Genomic DNA, 22,927 nt, shown 5'->3' with positions numbered 1-22,927 from the left:
TCCCTCCTTTCAGTATGGGAAGTTGTCTTTGTTTGTGGTACATAGCCCTTAAGCTTCACGGTTGTTTATTGTTTTTGTTGGCGTCATCCTAATAAAAAGTAGCTAGCCGTCGCGCAGTGACACTGGCAACGGCTAGCTACTGTAATAATTGCCGTGTCGGCGTGGTCTCTCATAACTCTCATAACTATGATCTTTTTCACGTCTTGTCCTAAGATGAGAAAATAGACCTGGATCACATTCATTAAGGCACAACGTTAAAGAAAGTATTTCGCATAGGAAAAGAAAGTCCAGGTAGTCTCTCCCTGTTTCAATCCATAGACATTTCATGCCTAATGAATATGACCTAGCATCAAGTGTTTTGCCTTGCACCAGGAATATCTGCAATGCCTGGTTTTCCACAGGGCGAACGGATCAATAGCTAGAAGGGAAAATGTGGGTTTTGGATTTCTGTCAGCCCTACTGGGAGCCCACGTTCTCCTATTAAACACCTGGATACCAGGATGCATCCCAAATGGCACACTATGCCCTACCTACAGTGCCTTGAGAAAATATTCACCCCCTTGGCAATTTCCTATTTTGTTGCCTTACAAACTGGAACTAAAATACATATTTGGTGGGGTTGTATCATTTGATTTACACAACATGCCTACCACTTTGAAGATTGAAGATGTTTTTTTATTGTGAAACAAACAATTAAAAAATTAAAAAATTGAAAACTTGAGCGTGCATGAATATTCACCCCCCAAAAGTCAATACTTGTAGAGCCACCTTTTGCAGCAATTACAGCTGCAAGTCTCTTTGGGTATGTCTCTATAAGCTTGGCACATCTAGACACTGGGATATTTGTCCATTCTTCAAGGCAAAACTGCTCCAGCTCCTTCAAATTGGATGGGCTCCTGCTGGTGTACAGCAATATTTAAGTCATACCACAGATTCTCAATTGAATTGAGGTCTGTGCTTTTGACTAGGCCATTCCCAGACATTTAAATGTTTCCCCTTAAACCACTCGAGTGTTGCTTTAGCAGTATGATTAGGGTCATTGTCCTGCTGGAAGGTGAATCTCCGTACCAGTCTCAAATCTCTGGAAGACTGAAACAGGTTTCCCTCAAGAATTTCCCTGTATTTAGCACCATCCATGATTCCTTCAATTCTGACCAGTTTCCCAGTCCCTGCCGATGAAAAACATCCCCACAGCACAATACTGCCATGTGGTGTTCTCGTGGTGACGAGAGGTGTTGGGTTTGTGCCAGACATAGCATTCCTTGATGGCCAAAAGGCTCAAATTTAGTCTCATCTGACCAGAGTACCTTCTTCCATATGTTTGGGGAGTCTCCCCCATGCCTTCTGGCGAACACCAAACATGTTTGCTTAATTTTTTCTTTAAACATTGGATTTTTTTTCTTCCATAAAGCCAAGCTCTGTGGAGTGTACGGCATCAAGTGGTCCTATGGACAGATACTCCAATCTCCGGTGTGGAGCTTTTCAGCTCCATCAGGGTTATCTTTGGTCTCTTTGTTGAATCTCTGATTAATGCCATCCTTTCGTGGGCAGCCCTCTCTTGGCAGGTTTGTTGTGGTGACATATTCTTTCAATTTTTTAATAATTAATTTAATGGTGCTCCGTCGGATGTTCAAAGTTTGGGATATTTTTTTATAATCTGTACTTCTCCACAATTTTGTCCCTGATCTGTTTGGAGAGCTCCTTGGTCTTCATGGTGCCGCTTGCTTGGTGGTGCCCCTTGCTTAGTGGTGTTGCAGACTCTGGGGCCTTTCAGAACAGGTGTATATATTCTGAGATCATATGACAGATCATGTGACACTTAGATTGCACAGAGGTGGACTTTATTGTGACTTCTGAAGGTAATTGGTTGCACCAGATCTCATTTAGGGGCTTCACAGCAAAGGGGGGAATACATATGCACGCACCACTTTTCCCTTATTTTTAAGCACTTATAAGTACTCAGGGCACACCTCTGGAGCGAGCTAGAAATAGCCAGTGTCTCGCAATGCCAGGAGTTAATTTATGCCCACGGCTGCCTCTATGCCAAGACTGGCAGAGCTGACTGCTGAAGAGAGAAGCGGACAGTGTTATAAAGGACTCGTTACAGCATATCCCACTAGTAGATTATGAGCCATTACAGCATATCTCACTAGTAGATTATGAGTCATTACAGCATATCTCACTAGTAGATTATGAGTCATTACAGCATATCCCACTAGTAGATTATGAGTCATTACAGCATATCTCACTAGTAGATTATGAGTCATTACAGCATATCTCACTAGTAGATTATGAGTCATTACAGCATATCTCACAAGTAGATTATGAGTCATTACAGCATATCTCACTCGTAGATTATGGAGAAAAAATACGAAGAGGAATTACTGTTAAAAACAGAAGGATTTGTCCCAAATACGGCACCATCAGGCTTACAGGAACGATGATCCGCCTATTTTTTACACTTAATGTAATATAGTACTGCCAAAGACGAGTGAAATTATACCCGTCTCTAAAGCACATAATAAATGATCAAAATACAACATGTCTTGCATTCATTTTAAAGCATTTGTATCCAGTCAACCTGGCAGGATTGAATGAAGTCAAATTGAGAGTCATTTCTGGTGTAAAACACAATGATCTTTCCAATACTGCATCAACATTTTTGGAGACATCAAAATGCTGACTGCAGCTCTCTCTCCAGGGGGTGGTGCGGGTGGTGCGGTCTACCCAACACATCACCGGCGGCATACTGCGTGCCCTTCAGGACATTTACAGCACCCGGAGTCACCGGAAGGATAAGAAGATCATCAAGGACCTCAGCCACCTGAGTCACGGCCTGTTCACCCTGTTACCATCCAGAAGGCAAGGTCAGTACAGCTGCATCAAAGCTGGGACCGAGAGACTGAAAAGCAGTTTCTAATCTCAAGGCCATCAGACTGTTTAAATAGCCGTCACTAGCCGGCCTCCGCCCATTACCCTGCCCTGAACTTTAGTCACTAGCCGGCTACCACCCGGTTACTCAACCCTGCACCTTATAGGCTGCTGCCCTATGTACATAGACGTGGAATCACTAGTCACTTTAATAATGTTTACATACTATTTTACTCATTTCATATGTATATACTGTATTCTAGTCAAGGCCTATCCTATCTATTACTGTACATATAATATTCTATATATTCTACAGATATACTATTAATATACTGTCAATAATGTTTATACATCCCATCATCCTATATACTGTATATATATATATATATATATATATATATATATATATATATATATATACACACACACATAAACTCAGCAAAAAAAAGAAATGACCTCTCACTGTCAACTATGTTTATTTTCGCCAAACTTAACATGTGTAGATATTTGTATGAACATAACAAGACTCAACAACTGAGACATAAACTGAACAAGTTCCACAGACATGTGACTAACAGAAATGGAACACCGTGTCCCTAAGCAAAGGGGGGGGGGTCAAAAGTAACAGTCTGTATCTGGTGTGGCCACCAGCTGCATTAAGTACTGCAGTGCATCTCCTCCTCATGGACAGCAACAGATTTGCCAGTTCTTGCTGTGAGATGTTACCCCACTCTTCCAACAAGGCACCTGCATGTTCCCAGATATTTCTGATGGGATTTGTCCTAGCCCTCACCCTCTGATCCAACAGGTCCCAGACGTGCTCAATGGGATTGAGATCCGGGGTTTTCGCTGGCCATGGCAGAACACTGACATTCCTGTCTTGCAAGAAATCAAGCACAGAACGAGCAGTATGGCTGGTGGCATTGTCATGCTGGAGGGTCATGTCAGGATGAGCCTGTAGGAAGGGTACCACATGAGAGAGGAGGATGTCTTCCCTGTAACACACAGCGTTGAGATTGCCTGCAATGACAACAAGCTCTTTCCGATGATGCTGTGACACACCGTCCCAGACCATGACGGACCCTCCACCTCCAAATCGATCCCGCTCCAGAGTACAGACCTCAGTGTAACGCTCATTCCTTCGACGATAAACGTGAATCCGACCATCACCCCAGGTGAGGCAAAATCGCGACTCGTCAGTGAAGAGCACTTTTTGCCAGTCCTGTCTGGTCCAGCGACGGTGGGTTTGTGCCCATAGACGACGTTGTTGCCAGTGATGTCTGGTGAGGACCTGCCTTACAACAGGCCTACAAGCCCTCAGTCCAGCCTTTCTCAGCCTATTGCAGACAGTTTGAGCAAGGATGGAGGGATTGTGCATTTCTGGTATAACTCGGGCAGTTGTTGTTGCCATCCTGTACCTGTCCTGCAGGTGTGATGTTCGCATGTAGCGATCCTGTGCAGGTGTTTTTACAAGTGGTCTGAAACTGTGAGGATGATCAGCTGTCTGTCCTGTCTCCCTGTAGCACTGTCTTAGGCATCTCACAGTACGGACATTGCAATGTATTGCCCTGGCCACATCTGCAGTCCTCGTGCCTCCTTGCAGCATGCCTAAGGCACGTTCACACAGATGAGCAAGGACCCTGGGCATCTTTCTTTTGGTGTTTTTCAGAGTCAGTAGAAAGGACTCTTTAGTGGCCTAAGTGTTCTTAACTGTGACCTTAATTGCCTACCGTCTGTGAGCTGTTTGTGTCTTAACGACCGTTCCACAGGTGCATGTTCATTAATTGTTTATGGTTCATTGAACATGCATGGGAAACAGTGTTTAAAATCTTTACAATGAAGATCTGTGAAGTTATTTGGATTTTTACGAATTATCTTTGACAGACAGGGTCCTGAAAAAGAGACGTTTATTTTTTAGCTGAGTTTATATATACAGTCGTGGCCAAAAGTTTTGAGAATGACACAAATATTAATTTCCACAAAGTTTGCTGCTTCAGTGTCTTTAGATATTTTTTGTGAGATGTTACTATGGAATACTGAAGTATAATTACAAGCATTTCATAAGTGTCAAAGGCTTTTATTGACAATTACATGAGGTTGATGCAAAGAGTCAATATTTGCAGTGTTGACCCTTCTTTTTCAAGACCTCTGCAATCCGCCCTGGCATGCTGTCAATTAACTTCTGGGCCACATCCTGACTGATGGCAGCCCATTCTTGCATAATCAATGCTTGGAGTTTGTCAGAATTTGTGGGTTTTTGTTTGTTCACAGGCCTCTTGAGGATTGACCACAAGTTCTCAATGGGATTAAGGTCTGGGGAGTTTCCTGGTCATGGACCCAAAATATCGATGTTTTGTTCCCCGAGCCACTTAGCTATCACTTTTGCCTTATGGCAAGATGCTCCGTCATGCTGGAAAAGGCATTGTTCATCACCAAACTGTTCCTTGGAGGATGTGTTGGTACCATTCTTTATTCATGGCTGTGTTCTTAGGCAAAATTGTGAGTGAGCCCACTCCCTTGGCTGAGAAGCAACACCACACATGAATGGTCTCAGGAGACTTTACTGTTGGCATGACAGAGGACTGATGGTAGCGCTCACCTTGTCTTCTCCGGACAAGCTTTTTTCCCAATGCCCCAAACAATCGGAAAGGGGATTCATAAGAGAAAATTACTTCACCCCAGTCCTCAGCAGTGCAATCCCTGTACCTTTTGCAGAATATGAGTCTGTCCCTGATGTTTTTCCTGGAGAGAAGTGGCTCTTTGCTGCCCTTCTTTACACCAGAACATCCTCCAAAAGTCTTCGCCTCACTGTGCGTGCAGATGCACTCACACCTGCCTGCTGCCATTCAGGAGCAAGCTCTGTACTGGTGGTGCCCCGATCCCGCAGCTGAATCAACTTTAGGAGATGGTCCTGGCGCTTGCTGGACTTTCTTGGGCGCCCTGAAGCCTTCTTCACAACAATTGAACCGCTCTCCTTGAAGTTCTTGATGATCAAATAAATGTTTGATTTAGGTGCAATCTTACTTGCAGCAATATCCTTGCCTGTGAAACCCTTTTCGTGCAAAATAATGATGACGGCAGGTGTTTCCTTGCAGGTAACCATGGCTGACAGAGGAAGAACAATGATTCCAAGCACCACCCTCCTTTTGAAGCTTCCAGTCTGTTTTTCGAACTCAATCAGCATGACAGAGTGATCGCCAGCCCTGTCCTTGTTAAAACTCACACCTGTGTTAATGAGAGAATGACTGACATGATGTCAGCTGATCCTTTTGTAGCAGGGCTGAAATGCAGTGGAATTTTTTTGGGGGGGGGATTCAGTTCATTTGCATGGCAAAGAGGGACATCTCTGATCTGCAAAACCACTGACGACATACTGTACTGAAATAGACTCAGTAGCCAGTTTATTAGGTACACCACCCCGTTCATGAAAAGGTTTGCTCCTACAGGCAGTGATTCACGTGGTCGTGGCTTGCTATATGAAGCAGGTAGACGGGCATCGAGGCATTCAGTTACTGTTCCATTGAAGTTAGAATCAACCAAACGAGTGACCTAAGAGACTTTGAGCGTGGTTTGAGCATTCCAGTATCAGCTCATTGATATTAGAGGTCAAAGGAGAAGGGCTAACAGGCCCCAAACGTGCCAATAACAGCGCAGCACAACAGTGGTGTGCAGAGCGACATCTCAGAATGCATTCGTTGGTCCTCGTCAAGCTATTGCAGCAGACAACCACACCAAGTTCCACAAGAAACAAGAAGAAGCAGCTCCAGTGGGCACGCAACCCCCAACACTGTACAACTGAGGTTTGGAAAAACATTGCCTGGTCCGACAAATCCTGGTTCCTGTTGCGTCATCCTGATTGCAGAGTCAGGATTTGGCGCAATTCCGCATCCTGCCTGGTGTCATCTGTACAGGCTGGTGGCGATGGTGTAATGGTGTGAGGAATGTTTTCCTGGCACACGTTAGGTCCCTTGGCAACAGGGCCGCAGACCAGAGCAGCAGTGGCAGCAACAGAGCCCACAGCCACCATGTCCCCACTCCCCCTCAGCGCTGAATCCATTCTCTACCCTCCAGTGGCCAAAAATGACACAATGACGAAAGCTTTTAAACAGACACTACTAAAGGGGAGGCCAGAAACCCTTTTCACAGACCTCTACAAAAAACGGTGACATGAGTAATCTCATCTTCCTCACTGACCAGCCAAATGCATGGCGTTCAGCAGTCTGCTCTCACTACCCATCCATAAAGAAAGAGGGAATCTGTAATGGGTGGAAGCTGAAAATCAAAGACAGACGACCCTGACAGCACCACGATGTTTCATTAATTTTTTTATTTCACCTTTATTTAACCAGGTAGGCTAGTTGAGAACAAGTTCTCATTTGCAACTGCGACCTGGCCAAGATAAAGCATAGCAGTGTGAACAGACAACACAGAGTTACACATGGAGTAAACAATTAACAAGTCAATAACACAGTAGGAAAAAAAAGGGGAGTCTATATACATTGTGTGCAAAAGGCATGAGGAGGTAGGTGAATAATTACAATTTTGCAGATTAACACTGGAGTGATAAATGATCAGATGGTCTTGTACAGGTAGAGATATTGGTGTGCAAAAGAGCAGAAAAGTAAATAAATAAAAACAGTATGGGGATGAGGTAGGTAAAAATGGGTGGGCTATTTACCGATAGACTATGTACAGCTGCAGCGATCGGTTAGCTGCTCAGATAGCAGATGTTTGAAGTTGGTGAGGGAGATAAAAGTCTCCAACTTCAGCGATTTTTGCAATTTGTTCCAGTCACAGGCAGCAGAGAACTGGAACGAAAGGCAGAACAGTAATAACGATCTGACCACACTAAGAGAGGAGCTGACTCGCGTCGCCAAGTCACATAATCATACACACCGGAAGCAACGACCTGCGTGCTCAGCAGGAGAGGGTGGCGACTTCACTACGGGGAGTGATTGAGAAGGCCTCCGTAATCTTCCCCAACTCAAGAATCGTGGTGTCAACCCTTCTAGAGGAAGGACTTCCACCCTGCCACAATCCAAAGAATAAACACCAGCCTCCCTGTCACCCAACGTACACCTGACCCACCATCCCACCCTCGATCTGGACTGTCTCTATGACCATGTTCACTTGTACAGGGAGACAGTCCCCATCCTTGCCAAGACTCTCAAGGACGTCGCTTTAAACCACAGCCCGACCTCTCCACCCAGGAACAGCGGAGCAATCTCCACCCCGCCGAGATCACTGAGACAACACCCCGGACCAGCACCCTGGACGACCCAGCCACGACCACAGCACCACCAACCTCAATGCCCACCACAGCCAGCACAGCATCAGAGCCACGTAGACGAGGGCTCCCACCCCCCGGCCCCCCACTGCAGACCCCACTTGGAGGAGCCACAGCCCAGCAGGCAGAGCTACGCACAGGCTGTGAGAGGCGCAACTGGCCCAGCCACCACCAACGAAATTAGTGACATTAAACAAATGCTGAGTCTACTATGCTCACATGTGATAGGCCGAGGGTCATGGATGCTCACATGTGATAGGTCGAGGGTCATGGATGCTCACATGTGATAGGCCGAGGGTCATGGATGCTCACATGTGATAGGCCGGGGGTCATGGTATGATGAGCACAAGAACTCCACCATCCTCGCACTACATCCACCCAAGTGCCACGGCACAAATGCTATCTTAAATGATAAACTAATCACATTTGCATAATAAGAGTTTACTATAATTGAAAAATCCTATTTTAATAGTTCTTGTTGGATTATGAGTGTTTGTCTCATTTTGAAGGTAAAGAAAAAAAAGTTATGAAATCTTTTAATGTTGCATGTTGGAATTTACAAGGATTTGAAGTCCTCTGCTTTTGGGCTAAAGAGCAGAAATTCAGGGGGAATGCTAATATGGTATAAATCTAGACTAATTAATTAAATTGAATTGATCAAAACAGGGGAATTGTTTATCTGCTTAAAAATCAACGAGGAGGCCATCTTGACAGATAAAAACGTCTTCATCTGTGCCACATACATTCCCCCCTCAGTCACCCTACTTCAGTGAAGAGAGTTTCTCCATTCTAGAGGGGGAAATTAGTCACTTTCAGGCCCAAGGCAACGTACTGGTCTATGGAGACCTGAATGCTAGACCAGACACTATTAACAGTCATGGGGATAAACACCAACCAGGAAGCAACAACCTTTGCCTCCCCCCACATACCCCAACAGAAACAACTATGACAAAGTGAAAAACAAAAATGGAGTACAGCTCGTGAAGCTCTGTCGAACACTGGGTCTGTACATAGTCAATGGTAGGCTGAGAGGGGACTCTTTTGGTAGGTACACCTACAGCTCTGTGGAACACTGGGTCTGTACATAGTCAATGGTAGGCTGAGAGGGGACTCTTTTGGTAGGTACACCTACAGCTCTGTGGAACACTGGGTCTGTACATAGTCAATGGTAGGCTGAGAGAGGACTCTTTTTTGGTAGGTACACCTACAGCTCATCCCTTGGCAGCAGCACTGTAGACTACTTCCTCACCGACCTAAACCCAGAGTCTCTCAGAGCCTTCACAGTCAGCCCACTAACACCTCTCTCAGAGCCTTCACAGTCAGCCCACTAACACCTCTCTCAGAGCCTTCACAGTCAGCCCACTAACACCTCTCTCAGAGCCTTCACAGTCAGCCCACTAACACCTCTCTCAGAGCCTTCACAGTCAGCCCACTAACACCTCTCTCAGAGCCTTCACAGTCAGCCCACTAACACCTCTCTCAGACCACAGTAAAATCACAGTGTATCTGAGAAGAGCGGAACCCAACCATGAAGCATCACGGCCCAATAAATTACATGGTACAAAACAGGCCTATAGATGGAATGCAAACAGTACAGGCATCTACCAAAAAGCAATTAGTATCCAAAAAATACAATCTCTCCTGGACAACTTTTTAGCCTTAACATTCTCTGACAGCAATGAAGGTGTAAATTTGGCTGTTTGCAACATAAACTTTATATTTGACAAATTAGCTTCCTTGGCTAATTTAAAGAAGCATAAGAGCAAACCAGAAATAACAGATAATGAAAAATGGTTTGATAATGATTGCAAAAATCTAAGAAAGTTATTGAGAAATATATCTAATCAAAAACACAGAGAACCAGACAACAAAAATATACGCCTTCAATATGAGAAAACACTGAAGCAATACAAATACACCCTAAGAACAAAAAAGGAATAGCACATTAGAAAACAGCTGGATGGAATTGAGGAATCCATAGAATCAAACCACTTCTGGGAGAATTGGAATAAATTAAACAAACCTCATCATGAGGAATTGGCTATCCAAAATGGGGACATGTGGAGAAATCACTTGGCAAACCTCTACAGCAATATAACAAAGAGCCCAGAACAAAAAGATATACAAAAAAATGACAAATCCTTGAAACAGCAGTCAAGACTATCAGAATCCTGTGGATACCCCAGAAGAAGAATTATTGGAGACTCTCCAACCCCAAAAAGGCCTGTGGTGCTGATGGTATTTTAAATGAAATGATCAAATATACAGACCACAAATTCAAATTCTTCAACATTATCCTCACTGCAGGTATTTTCCCCGATATTTGAAACCAGGGATTGATCACACCAATCTATAAAAATGGAGACAAATTTGACCCAAATAATTACAGAGGAATTTGCATTAACAGCAACTTGGGGAAAATTCTCTGCGGTATTATAAATAGCAGACTACATAATTTCCTTCATGAGCACAACGTCCTGAGCAGAAGCCAGATTGGATTTCTAAAAAAATGATCGAACAACAGACCACATTTACACCCTCCACACTCTAATTGACAAACAAGTCAACCAAAACAAAGGCAAAATCTACTCGTGTTTTGTAGATTTCAAGAAAGCATTTGATTCAATTTGGCACGAAGGTCTTTTTTATAAACCAATAGAAAGTGGTACTGGAGGGAAAACACATGATGTTATTAAATCAATGTACACTAAAAACAAATGTGTGGTTAAAATTGGCAACAAGAAAACAGACTTCTCTCAGGGACGGGGAGTGAAACAGGGCTGCCCAATAAGTCCAACACTATTTAATATCTACATTAATGAATTAACAACAAGCAAACAGACTTCTTCTCTCAGGGACGGGGAGTGAAACAGGGCTGTCCAACAAGTCCAACACTATTTAACATCTACATGAATGAATTAACAACAAGCAAACAGACTTCTTCTCTCAGGGACGGGGAGTGAAACAGGGCTGCCCAATAAGTCCAACACTATTTAACATCTACATTAATGAATTGGCAACAAGCAAACAGACTTCTTCTCTCAGGGACGGGGAGTGAATCAGGGCTGCCCAATAAGTCCAACACTATTTAACATCTACATAAATGAATTAACAACAAGCAAACAGACTTCTTCTCTCAGGGACGGGGAGTGAAACAGGGCTGCCCAATAAGTCCAACACTATTTAACATCTATATTAACGAATTGGCAAAAACATTAGAAGAATCGTCAGCACCTGGTATCACCCTACACAACACTGAAATCAAGTGTCTGCTGTACGCAGATGACCTGGTGCTGCTGTCTCCCACTAAAGAGGGGTTACAGCAGCACCTAGATCGTCTTCACAGGTTCTGTCAGACCTGGGCTCTGACCGTTAACCACAGGTTCTGTCAGACCTGGGCTCTGACCGTTAACCTAAAAAAACAAATATAATGATATTCCAAAAAAGGTCCGGAAATAAGGATGACAAATATAAATTTGATTTGGACACAGTTCTATTAGAACACACCAAAAACTACACATATCTAGGGCTAAATATCAGCAACACAGGTAGCTTTCACATGGCTGTGAATGAGCTGAGAGACAAAGCAAGAAGAGCATTCTATGACATTAAAAGGAACATTAAAATCGAAATTCCAATTAGAATCTAGATCAAAATTTTCCAATCGGTTATAGAACCAATTGCTCTATATGGCAGTGAAGTATGGGGTCCACTCTCTAATCATGAAATCACCAAATTAGACAAACATCCATTTGAAATACTGCTTGAATAGTTTTAGACAGATCAGATCGTCACAGACAAACATGGCTAACCAGAGAGGACAGGCTGTGCTCACTCTGCTCCAGGGGAGAGGTAGAGACAGAGCTGCATTTCCTATTACACTGTGACAAATACACTGTGACAAATACCTAAGAGAATATTTATTTCCCAAAATTATAATTCAATACAAAGAATTTGAAACTATAAAGGATGAAGAAAAAATCTAATATTTATTGGGTGAAAAGCCAAAATGTGCAGTTTTGGCAGCCAAATATGTGTCCTCCTGCCAAAACCTGAGGGACAGCCAGTGAAAAGTGCAAAGTAATATCAATAATATTTCCCATCTTGTTTTTTTTTGTCTTTCATACCATGTCATGTGTCTTCTCAGTCATGTTGACACTGGTCTACTACCAGGTCATGTGTCTTCTCAGTCATGTTGACACTGGTCCACTACCAGGTCATGTGTCTTCTCAGTCATGTTGACACTGGTCCACTACCAGGTCATGTGTCTTCTCAGTCATGTTGACACTGGTCTACTACCATTGCTTGAATGTATTGTTGTTCTCATTAATATTGTTGTTGTTGTTGTTCATGGTAATCCCATGTCCACTACTACTATTATTATTGCTGTTGGTCCCACCATTTATTTATATATAAATATATATTTTTTTTATTATATATTTATATATATATATATATAAATATTTATTTTTTATTTTTCTACAAGAATACTTTGACAATGTGAGTAATGATGAACTTGCCAGGTCAATAAAGTCAATTGAATTGAAATTGAATTGAATTGAATTGAGAGGTGCGAGTGAGAGAGAGCAAGAGAGAGCAAGAGAGAGAGAGAGAGAGAGAGAGAGAGAGAGAGAGAGATAGCGAAAGAGAGGTACGAGAGAGAGAGAAAGAGGTGCCTGAGAGAGAGAGAGCAAGACAGAGAGACAGAGAGAGAGAGAGAGAGAGAGAGAGAGAGAGAGAGAGAGAGAGGTGCGAGAGAGTCTGGAAAACATCCCTCTTCACTTTGCCATTTACCTGATCATCCCCATCACTCCCCCACCAACGAACACATGACCAATTATGGCTAATGTATAGCCTACACATTCAGCTAATGTGGAATCATAATAAATGCAATACAAATAACAGATTAATCATGCTTTATTAACACTCATATGAATCTCATCTAACATCATGAAGCCAGACAGGAGTAAGAGCACTTATATGGAGAACAACACTTCCTCCAGTGAAACACATTGAGGTCATGAAGGATAAAGCCAGATATGGAGCCATTAGGATCATGTGGTTCAATGTAGAGAAGTAATATAGCAGCCATCTGGCTGTGGTTCAATGTAGACAAGTAATATAGCGCCATCTGGCTGTGGTTCAATGTAGAGTAGTAATGTAGCAGCCATCTGGCTGTGGTTCAATGTAGAGAAGTAATGTAGCAGCCATCTGGCTGTGGTTCAATGTAGAATAGTAATGTAGCAGCCATCTGGCTGTGGTTCAATGTATATAAGTAATGTAGAAGCCCTCTGGCTGTGGTTCAATGTAGACAAGTAATATAGCAGCCATCTGGCTGTGGTTCAATGTAGAGTAGTAATGTAGCAGCCATCTGGCTGTGGTTCAATGTAGAGAAGTAATGTAGCAGCCATCTGGCTGTGGTTCAATGTAGAATAGTAATGTAGCAGCCATCTGGCTGTGGTTCAATGTATATAAGTAATGTAGAAGCCCTTTGGCTGTGGTTCAATGTGGAGTAGTAATGTAGCAGCCATCTGGCTGTGGTTCAATGTGGAGTAGTAATGTAGCAGCCATCTGGCTGTGATTCAATGTGGGGTAGTAATGTAGCAGCCATCTGGCTGTGGTTCAATGTAGAGCAGTAATGTAGAAGCCCTCTGGCTTTGGTTCAATGTGGGGTAGTAATGTAGCAGCCATCTGGCTGTGGTTCAATGTAGAGTAGTAATGTAGCAGCCATCCGGCTGTGGTTCAATGTAGAGAAGTAATGTAGCAGCCATCTGGCTGTGGTTCAATGTAGAGTAGTAATGTAGCAGCCATCTGGCTGTGGTTCAATGTGGGGTGGTAATGTTGCAGCCATCTGGCTGTGGTTCAATGTGGAGTAGTACTGTAGCTGTCCCCTGGCTGTGGTTCAATGTAGAGTAGTAATGTAGCATCCATCTGGCTGTGGTTCAATGTGGAGTAGTAATGTAGCAGCCATCTGGCTGTGGTTCAATGTGGGGTGGTAATGTGGTCCAATGTAGAGTAGTAATGTAGCAGCCATCTGGCTGTGGTTCAATGTAGAGAAGTAATGTAGCAGCCTTCTGGCTGTGGTTCAATGTGGATTAGTAATGTAGCAGCCATCTGGCTGTGGTTCAATGTAGAGAAGTAATGTAGCAGCCATCTGGCTGTGGTTCAATGTAGAGTAGTAATATAGCAGCCATCTGGCTGTGGTTCAATGTGGGGTGGTAATGTTGCAGCCATCTGGCTGTGGTTCAATGTGGAGTAGTAATGTAGCAGTCATCTGGCTGTGGTTCAATGTGGGGTGGTAATGTGGTCCAATGTAGAGTAGTAATGTAGCAGCCATCTGGCTGTGGTTCAATGTAGAGAAGTAATGTAGCAGCCTTCTGGCTGTGGTTCAATGTGGATTAGTAATGTAGCAGCCATCTGGCTGTGGTTCGATGTGGGGTAGTAATGTAGCAGCCATCTGGCTGTGGTTCAATGTAGAGCAGTAATGTAGCAGCAATCTGGCTGTGGTTCAATGTAGAGAAGTAATGTAGCAGCCTTCTGGCTGTCGTTCAATGTGGATTAGTAATGGTAGCAGCCATCTGGCTGTGGTTCAATGTGGGTTAGTAATGTAGCAGCCATCTGGCTGTGGTTCAATGTAGAGCAGTAATGTAGCAGCCATCTGGTTGTGGTTCAATGTGGAGTAGTAATGTAGCAGCCATCTGGCTGTGGTTCAATGTGGGGTGGTAATGTTGCAGCCATCTGGCTGTGGTTCAATGTGGAGTAGTAATGTAGCAGCCATCTGGCTGTGGTTCAATGTTGAGTAGTAATGTAGCAGCCATCTGGTTGTGGTTCAATGTGGGTGGTATTGTAGCAGCCATCTGGCTGTGGTTCAATGTAGAGCAGTAATGTAGCAGCCATCTGGCTGTGGTTCAATGTAGAGCAGTAATGTAGCAGCCATCTGGCTGTGGTTCAATGTGGAGTATTAATGTAGCAGCCATCTGGCTGTGGTTCAATGTGGGTGGTAATGTAGCAGCCATCTGGCTGTGGTTCAATGTAGAGCAGTAATGTAGCAGCCATCTGGCTGTGGTTCAATGTAGAGCAGTAATGTAGCAGCATCTGGCTGTGGTTCAATGAAGAGAAGTAATGTAGCAGCCTTCTGGCTGTGGTTCAATGTGGATTAGTAATGTAGCAGCCATCTTGCTGTGGTTCAATGTGGGGTAGTAATGTAGCAGCCATCTTTCTGTGGTTCAATGTGGATTAGTAATGGTAGCAGCCATCTGGCTGTGGTTCAATGTGGAGCAGTAATGTAGCAGCAATCTGGCTGTGGTTCAATGTAGAGAAGTAATGTAGCAGCCTTCTGGCTGTGGTTCAATGTGGATTAGTAATGGTAGCAGCCATCTGGCTGTGGTTCAATGTGGAGTAGTAATGTAGCAGCCATCTGGCTGTGGTTCAATGTGGGGTGGTAATGTTGCAGCCATCTGGCTGTGGTTCAATGTGGAGTAGTAATGTAGCAGCCATCTGGCTGTGGTTCAATGTTGAGTAGTAATGTAGCAGCCATCTGGTTGTGGTTCAATGTGGAGTAGTAATGTAGCAGCCATCTGGCTGTGGTTCAATGTGGGTGGTAATGTAGCAGCCATCTGGCTGTGGTTCAATGTAGAGCAGTAATGTAGCAGCCATCTGGCTGTGGTTCAATGTAGAGCAGTAATGTAGCAGCCATCTGGCTGTGGTTCAATGAAGAGAAGTAATGTAGCAGCCTTCTGGCTGTGGTTCAATGTGGATTAGTAATGTAGCAGCCATCTTGCTGTGGTTCAATGTGGGGTAGTAATGTAGCAGCCATCTTTCTGTGGTTCAATGTAGAGCAGTAATGTAGCAGCCATCTGGCGTTAGTTCAATGTGGGGTAGTAATGTAGCAGCCATCTGGCTGTGGTTCAAAATAGAGTAGTAATGTAGCAGCCATCTGGCTATGGTTCAATGTGGAGTAGTAATGTAGCAGCCATCTGGCTGTGGTTCAATGTAGAGAAGTAATATAGCAGCCATCTGGCTGTGGTTCAATGTAGAGTAGTAATGTAGCAGCCATCTGGCTGTGGTTCAATGTAGAGAAGTAATATAGCAGCAATCTGGCTGTGGTTCAGTGTAGAGAAGTAATATAGCAGCCATCTGGCTGTGGTTCAATGTAGAGTAGTAATGTAGCAGCCATCTGGCTGTGGTTCAATGTAGATTAGTAATGTAGCAGCCAGATGGCTGTGTTTCAATGTGAAGTAGTAATGTAGCAGCCATCTGGCTGTGGTTCAATGTGGGGTAGTAATGTAGCAGCCATCTGGCTGTGGTTCAATGTAGAGAAGTAATGTAGCAGCCTTCTGGCTGTGGTTCAATGTGGATTAGTAATGTAGCAGCCATCTGGCTGTGGTTCAATGTGGGGTAGTAATGTAGCAGCCATCTGGCTGTGGTTCAATGTAAAGCAGTAATGTAGCAGCCATCTGGCTGTGGTTCAATGTGGGGTAGTAATGTAGCAGCCATCTGGCTGTGCTTCAATTTAGAGTAGTAATATAGCAGCCATCTGGTTGTGGTTCAATGTGGATTAGTAATGTAGCAGCCATCTGGCTGTGGTTCAATGTGGGGTGGTAATGTTGCAGCCATCTGGCTGTGGTTCAATGTGGAGTAGTAATGTAGCAGCCATCTGGCTGTGGTTCAATGTGGAGTAGTAATGTAGCAGCTATCTGGCTGTGGTTCAATGTGGAGTAGTAATGTAGCAGCCATCTGGCTGTGGTTCAATGTGGAGTAGTAATGTAGCAGCCATCTGGCTGTGGTTCAATGTGGAGTAGTAATGTAGCAGCCATCTGGCTGTGGTTCAATGTAGAGAAGTAATGTAGCAGCCTTCTGGCTGTGGTTCAATGTAGATTAGTAATGTAGCAGCCATCTGGCTGTGGTTCAATGTGGGGTAGTAATGTAGCAGCCATCTGGCTGTGGTTCAATGTAGAGCAGTAATGTAGCAGCCATCTGGCTGTGGTTCAATGTGGGGTAGTAATGTAGCAGCCATCTGGCTGTGGTTCAATGTAGAGCAGTAATGTAGCAGCCATCTGGCTGTGGTTCAATGTGGGGTAGTAATGTAGCAGCCATCTGGCTGTGGTTCAATGTAGAGAAGTAATATAGCAGCCATCTGGCTGTGGTTCAATGTAGAGTAGTAATATAGCAGCCATCTGGCTGTGGTTCAATGTAGAGAAGTAATATAGCAGCCATCTGGCTGTGGTTCAATGTAGAGAAGTAATATAGCAGCCTTCTGGCTGTGGTTCAATGTGGATTAGTAATGTAGCAGCCATCTGGCTGTGGTTCAATGTGGGGTAGTAATGTAGCAGCCATCTGGCTGTGGTTCAATGTAAAGCAGTAATGTAGCAGCCATCTGGCTGTGGTTCAATGTGGGGTAGTAATGTAGCAGCCATCTGGCTGTGGTTCAATGTAGAGTAGTAATGTAGCAGCCATCCGGCTGTGGTTCAATGTAGAGAAGTAATGTAGCAGCCATCTGGCTGTGGTTCAATGTAGAGTAGTAATGTAGCAGCCATCTGGCTGTGGTTCAATGTGGGGTGGTAATGTTGCAGCCATCTGGCTGTGGTTCAATGTGGAGTAGTACTGTAGCTGTCCCCTGGCTGTGGTTCAATGTAGAGTAGTAATGTAGCATCCATCTGGCTGTGGTTCAATGTGGAGTAGTAATGTAGCAGCCATCTGGCTGTGGTTCAATGTGGGGTGGTAATGTGGTCCAATGTAGAGTAGTAATGTAGCAGCCATCTGGCTGTGGTTCAATGTAGAGAAGTAATGTAGCAGCCTTCTGGCTGTGGTTCAATGTGGATTAGTAATGTAGCAGCCATCTGGCTGTGGTTCAATGTAGAGAAGTAATGTAGCAGCCATCTGGCTGTGGTTCAATGTAGAGTAGTAATATAGCAGCCATCTGGCTGTGGTTCAATGTGGGGTGGTAATGTTGCAGCCATCTGGCTGTGGTTCAATGTGGAGTAGTAATGTAGCAGTCATCTGGCTGTGGTTCAATGTGGGGTGGTAATGTGGTCCAATGTAGAGTAGTAATGTAGCAGCCATCTGGCTGTGGTTCAATGTAGAGAAGTAATGTAGCAGCCTTCTGGCTGTGGTTCAATGTGGATTAGTAATGTAGCAGCCATCTGGCTGTGGTTCGATGTGGGGTAGTAATGTAGCAGCCATCTGGCTGTGGTTCAATGTAGAGCAGTAATGTAGCAGCAATCTGGCTGTGGTTCAATGTAGAGAAGTAATGTAGCAGCCTTCTGGCTGTCGTTCAATGTGGATTAGTAATGGTAGCAGCCATCTGGCTGTGGTTCAATGTGGGTTAGTAATGTAGCAGCCATCTGGCTGTGGTTCAATGTAGAGCAGTAATGTAGCAGCCATCTGGTTGTGGTTCAATGTGGAGTAGTAATGTAGCAGCCATCTGGCTGTGGTTCAATGTGGGGTGGTAATGTTGCAGCCATCTGGCTGTGGTTCAATGTGGAGTAGTAATGTAGCAGCCATCTGGCTGTGGTTCAATGTTGAGTAGTAATGTAGCAGCCATCTGGTTGTGGTTCAATGTGGGTGGTATTGTAGCAGCCATCTGGCTGTGGTTCAATGTAGAGCAGTAATGTAGCAGCCATCTGGCTGTGGTTCAATGTAGAGCAGTAATGTAGCAGCCATCTGGCTGTGGTTCAATGTGGAGTATTAATGTAGCAGCCATCTGGCTGTGGTTCAATGTGGGTGGTAATGTAGCAGCCATCTGGCTGTGGTTCAATGTAGAGCAGTAATGTAGCAGCCATCTGGCTGTGGTTCAATGTAGAGCAGTAATGTAGCAGCCATCTGGCTGTGGTTCAATGAAGAGAAGTAATGTAGCAGCCTTCTGGCTGTGGTTCAATGTGGATTAGTAATGTAGCAGCCATCTTGCTGTGGTTCAATGTGGGGTAGTAATGTAGCAGCCATCTTTCTGTGGTTCAATGTGGATTAGTAATGGTAGCAGCCATCTGGCTGTGGTTCAATGTGGAGCAGTAATGTAGCAGCAATCTGGCTGTGGTTCAATGTAGAGAAGTAATGTAGCAGCCTTCTGGCTGTGGTTCAATGTGGATTAGTAATGGTAGCAGCCATCTGGCTGTGGTTCAATGTGGAGTAGTAATGTAGCAGCCATCTGGCTGTGGTTCAATGTGGGGTGGTAATGTTGCAGCCATCTGGCTGTGGTTCAATGTGGAGTAGTAATGTAGCAGCCATCTGGCTGTGGTTCAATGTTGAGTAGTAATGTAGCAGCCATCTGGTTGTGGTTCAATGTGGAGTAGTAATGTAGCAGCCATCTGGCTGTGGTTCAATGTGGGTGGTAATGTAGCAGCCATCTGGCTGTGGTTCAATGTAGAGCAGTAATGTAGCAGCCATCTGGCTGTGGTTCAATGTAGAGCAGTAATGTAGCAGCCATCTGGCTGTGGTTCAATGAAGAGAAGTAATGTAGCAGCCTTCTGGCTGTGGTTCAATGTGGATTAGTAATGTAGCAGCCATCTTGCTGTGGTTCAATGTGGGGTAGTAATGTAGCAGCCATCTTTCTGTGGTTCAATGTAGAGCAGTAATGTAGCAGCCATCTGGCGTTAGTTCAATGTGGGGTAGTAATGTAGCAGCCATCTGGCTGTGGTTCAAGGTAGAGTAGTAATGTAGCAGCCATCTGGCTATGGTTCAATGTGGAGTAGTAATGTAGCAGCCATCTGGCTGTGGTTCAATGTAGAGAAGTAATATAGCAGCCATCTGGCTGTGGTTCAATGTAGAGTAGTAATGTAGCAGCCATCTGGCTGTGGTTCAATGTAGAGAAGTAATATAGCAGCAATCTGGCTGTGGTTCAGTGTAGAGAAGTAATATAGCAGCCATCTGGCTGTGGTTCAATGTAGAGTAGTAATGTAGCAGCCATCTGGCTGTGGTTCAATGTAGATTAGTAATGTAGCAGCCAGATGGCTGTGTTTCAATGTGAAGTAGTAATGTAGCAGCCATCTGGCTGTGGTTCAATGTGGGGTAGTAATGTAGCAGCCATCTGGCTGTGGTTCAATGTAGAGAAGTAATGTAGCAGCCTTCTGGCTGTGGTTCAATGTGGATTAGTAATGTAGCAGCCATCTGGCTGTGGTTCAATGTGGGGTAGTAATGTAGCAGCCATCTGGCTGTGGTTCAATGTAAAGCAGTAATGTAGCAGCCATCTGGCTGTGGTTCAATGTGGGGTAGTAATGTAGCAGCCATCTGGCTGTGCTTCAATTTAGAGTAGTAATATAGCAGCCATCTGGTTGTGGTTCAATGTGGATTAGTAATGTAGCAGCCATCTGGCTGTGGTTCAATGTGGGGTGGTAATGTTGCAGCCATCTGGCTGTGGTTCAATGTGGAGTAGTAATGTAGCAGCCATCTGGCTGTGGTTCAATGTGGAGTAGTAATGTAGCAGCTATCTGGCTGTGGTTCAATGTGGAGTAGTAATGTAGCAGCCATCTGGCTGTGGTTCAATGTGGAGTAGTAATGTAGCAGCCATCTGGCTGTGGTTCAATGTGGAGTAGTAATGTAGCAGCCATCTGGCTGTGGTTCAATGTAGAGAAGTAATGTAGCAGCCTTCTGGCTGTGGTTCAATGTAGATTAGTAATGTAGCAGCCATCTGGCTGTGGTTCAATGTGGGGTAGTAATGTAGCAGCCATCTGGCTGTGGTTCAATGTAGAGCAGTAATGTAGCAGCCATCTGGCTGTGGTTCAATGTGGGGTAGTAATGTAGCAGCCATCTGGCTGTGGTTCAATGTAGAGCAGTAATGTAGCAGCCATCTGGCTGTGGTTCAATGTGGGGTAGTAATGTAGCAGCCATCTGGCTGTGGTTCAATGTAGAGAAGTAATATAGCAGCCATCTGGCTGTGGTTCAATGTAGAGTAGTAATATAGCAGCCATCTGGCTGTGGTTCAATGTAGAGAAGTAATATAGCAGCCATCTGGCTGTGGTTCAATGTAGAGAAGTAATATAGCAGCCTTCTGGCTGTGGTTCAATGTGGATTAGTAATGTAGCAGCCATCTGGCTGTGGTTCAATGTGGGGTAGTAATGTAGCAGCCATCTGGCTGTGGTTCAATGTAAAGCAGTAATGTAGCAGCCATCTGGCTGTGGTTCAATGTGGGGTAGTAATGTAGCAGCCATCTGGCTGTGCTTCAATTAGAGTAGTAATATAGCAGCCATCTGGTTGTGGTTCAATGTGGATTAGTAATGTAGCAGCCATCTGGCTGTGGTTCAATGTGGGGTGGTAATGTTGCAGCCATCTGGCTGTGGTTCAATGTGGAGTAGTAATGTAGCAGCCATCTGGCTGTGGTTCAATGTGGAGTAGTAATGTAGCAGCTATCTGGCTGTGGTTCAATGTGGAGTAGTAATGTAGCAGCCATCTGGCTGTGGTTCAATGTGGAGTAGTAATGTAGCAGCCATCTGGCTGTGGTTCAATGTGGAGTAGTAATGTAGCAGCCATCTGGCTGTGGTTCAATGTAGAGAAGTAATGTAGCAGCCTTCTGGCTGTGGTTCAATGTAGATTAGTAATGTAGCAGCCATCTGGCTGTGGTTCAATGTGGGGTAGTAATGTAGCAGCCATCTGGCTGTGGTTCAATGTAGAGCAGTAATGTAGCAGCCATCTGGCTGTGGTTCAATGTGGGGTAGTAATGTAGCAGCCATCTGGCTGTGGTTCAATGTAGAGCAGTAATGTAGCAGCCATCTGGCTGTGGTTCAATGTGGGGTAGTAATGTAGCAGCCATCTGGCTGTGGTTCAATGTAGAGAAGTAATATAGCAGCCATCTGGCTGTGGTTCAATGTAGAGTAGTAATATAGCAGCCATCTGGCTGTGGTTCAATGTAGAGAAGTAATATAGCAGCCATCTGGCTGTGGTTCAATGTAGAGAAGTAATATAGCAGCCATCTGGCTGTGTTTCAATGTGGGTGGTAATGTAGCAGCCATCTGGCTGTGGTTCAATGTAGAGCAGTAATGTAGCAGCCATCTGGCTGTGGTTCAATGTAGAGCAGTAATGTAGCAGCCATCTGGCTGTGGTTCAATGAAGAGAAGTAATGTAGCAGCCTTCTGGCTGTGGTTCAATGTGGATTAGTAATGTAGCAGCCATCTGGCTGTGGTTCAATGTAGAGAAGTAATGTAGCAGCCTTCTGGCTGTGGTTCAATGTGGGGTAGTAATGTAGCAGCCATCTGGCTGTGGTTCAATGTAGAGCAGTAATGTAGCAGCCATCTGGCTGTGGTTCAATGTGGGGTAGTAATGTAGCAGCCATCTGGCTGTGGTTCAATGTAGAGAAGTAATATAGCAGCCATCTGGCTGTGGTTCAATGTAGAGTAGTAATGTAGCAGCCATCTGGCTGTGGTTCAATGTAGAGAAGTAATATAGCAGCCATCTGGCTGTGGTTCAATGTAGAGAAGTAATATAGCAGCCATCTGGCTGTGGTTCAATGTGGGTGGTAATGTAGCAGCCATCTGGCTGTGGTTCAATGTAGAGCAGTAATGTAGCAGCCATCTGGCTGTGGTTCAATGTAGAGCAGTAATGTAGCAGCCATCTGGCTGTGGTTCAATGAAGAGAAGTAATGTAGCAGCCTTCTGGCTGTGGTTCAATGTGGATTAGTAATGTAGCAGCCATCTTGCTGTGGTTCAATGTGGGGTAGTAATGTAGCAGCCATCTTTCTGTGGTTCAATGTAGAGCAGTAATGTAGCAGCCATCTGGCGTTAGTTCAATGTGGGGTAGTAATGTAGCAGCCATCTGGCTGTGGTTCAAGGTAGAGTAGTAATG

At 44.5% G+C, this 22,927-nt stretch overlaps 1 pseudogene; it reads left to right on the top strand.

Annotated features, from left to right (window-relative positions):
• The first annotated feature begins 6,557 nt into the window (after window positions 1-6,557).
• The window catches only part of LOC112223932, a 48,549-nt pseudogene continuing 32,179 nt past the window's right edge, over window positions 6,558-22,927 (top strand).

This window comes from Oncorhynchus tshawytscha, linkage group LG25 (genome assembly GCF_018296145.1).
Source record: "Oncorhynchus tshawytscha isolate Ot180627B linkage group LG25, Otsh_v2.0, whole genome shotgun sequence".
NCBI lineage: Eukaryota > Metazoa > Chordata > Actinopteri > Salmoniformes > Salmonidae > Oncorhynchus > Oncorhynchus tshawytscha.
Note: the sequence above shows the minus strand (reverse complement) of the source record. Positions and strands in the feature narration are given on the sequence as shown.